Below are 2294 nucleotides of genomic sequence, written 5' to 3'. Positions count from 1 at the left end.
ACTCAGTCAGTATCATAGATCATACGGCACCACCCTATGTTTACACTAAGAATAGGGAGCTCTGAAGAACAGTTCTACCATTAGACAACACCGGTTCTTTTAGTTTGGGTTTAAGTAGAACATGGAAGAGTGGTCAATCTCAGTTTCTGTGAACCACATTAGCGTAAGCTTTTGTTCGGCAGAAGATGGAGGATACACCATAAAACAAGTAACACCATCACATAACAAAAACAGGTCTCAGTTCAGGTGGAAGTAAAGCATTGCAACAAGGTAATACTTCTCTTAGTAAAACCAAAGCTTCCCGAAGGAGCTCTGCCAAAGCTTCAACACAAACACAGCTTCCCTCGCACCTGCACCTCCCCCAAGGCGGCCACACCCCAAACAGAAAGGGTTATAATGGGGCGGGGAAACACAGGAAGACAATCGCATCTTTCATTTAATCACAGAGTTAAAAAATACTAAATTAGGAGCACCTGGGCTAAAGCATGCACAGTATAGGGCATTCGTCACACCTGTGACACAATGACAAAGAACCAAACTCGACCAAAGGCTTAACAGGGAAACACTGACCCAAGCCCTCTCCAGGATTCAATCTGAGAGAAGAATGAGATACAGGTGATACCAACCTGGTCTCAGTATTTCGTATTATTCTTTACGTAAATTCGATACACCCCATTTAGTATGATATGTTACATTTCGAATGGTATTTACAGTTGAAGTCGGAAGTTTACATACACTTAGGTTGGAGTCATTAAAACTAGTTTTTCAACCACTCCATAATTTCTTGTTAACAAACTATAGTTTTGGCAAGTCGGTTAGGACTTCTACTTTGTGCATGACACAAGTAATTTTTCCAACAATTGTTTACAGACAGATTATTTAATTTATAATTCACAGTATCACAATTCCAGTGGGTCAGAAGATTACACACACTAAGTTGACTGTGCCTTTAAACAGCTTGGAAAATTCCAGAAAATTATGTCATGGCTTTAGAAGCTTCTGATAGACTAATTGACATCATTTGTGTCAATTGAAGGTGTACCTGTGAATGTATTTCAAGGCCTACCTTCAAACTTAGTGCCACTTTGCTTGTCATCATGGGAAAATCTAAAGAAATCAGCCAAGATAAAATTGTAGACCTCCACAAGTCGGGTTCATCTTTGGGAGCAATTTCCAAATGCCTGAAGGTACCACGTTCATCTGTACAAACAATAGTACGCAAGTATAAACACCATGGGACCATACAGCCGTCATACCGCTCAGGAAGGAGACGCATTCTGTCTCCTAGAGATGAATGTACTTTGGTGCGAAAAGTGCAAATCAATCACAGAACAACAGGAAAGTACCTTGTGTAGATCCTGGAGGAAATGGGTACAAAAGTATCTATATCCACAGTAAAACGAGTCCTATATCATCATAACCTGAAAGGCCGCTCAACAAGGAAGAAGCCACTGCTCCAAAATTGCCATAAAAAAGCCAGACTACGGTTTGCAACTGCACATGGGGACAAAGATCGTACTTTTTGGAGAAATGTCCTCTGGTCCGATGAAACAAAAATACAACTGTTTGGCCATAATGACCATTGTTATGTTTGGAGGAAAAAGGGGGAGGCTTGCAAGCCGACGAACACCATCCCAACTATGAAGCATAACATCCCAACCGTGAAGCACGGGGGTGGCAGCATCATGTTGTGGGGGTGTTTTGCTGCAGGAGGGACTGGTGCACTTCACACACAAAAATAGCATCATGAGAAAGGAAAATTACGTGGATATATTGAAGCAACATCTCAAGATATCAGTCAGGAAGTTAAAGCTTGGTCGCAAATGGGTCTTCCAAATGGACAATGACCCCAAGCATACTTCCAAAGTTGTGGCAAAATGCCTTAAGGACAACAAAGTCAAGGTATTGGAGTGGCCATCACAAAGCCCTGACCTCAATCCTATAGAAAATTTGTGGGCAGAACTGAAAAAGCGTGTGCAAGCAAGGAAGCCTACAAACCTAACTCAGTTTCACCAGCTCTGTCAGGAGGAATGGGCCAAAATTCAGCCAACTTATTGTGGGAAGCTTGTGGAAGGCTACCCAAAACGTTTGACCCTAGTTAAACATTTCAAAAAGGCAATGCTACCAAATACTAATTGAGTGTATGTAAACTTCTGACCCACTGGGAATGTGATGAAAGAAATCAAATCTGAAAAAAATAATTCTCTCTACTATTATTCTGACACTTCACATTCTTAAAATGAAGAGGTGATCCTAACTGACCTAAAACAGTGACTAGGACTAGGATTATATGT

Source organism: Oncorhynchus tshawytscha, linkage group LG28 (assembly GCF_018296145.1).
Source record: "Oncorhynchus tshawytscha isolate Ot180627B linkage group LG28, Otsh_v2.0, whole genome shotgun sequence".
NCBI lineage: Eukaryota > Metazoa > Chordata > Actinopteri > Salmoniformes > Salmonidae > Oncorhynchus > Oncorhynchus tshawytscha.
This window is presented reverse-complemented; position numbering follows the sequence as displayed.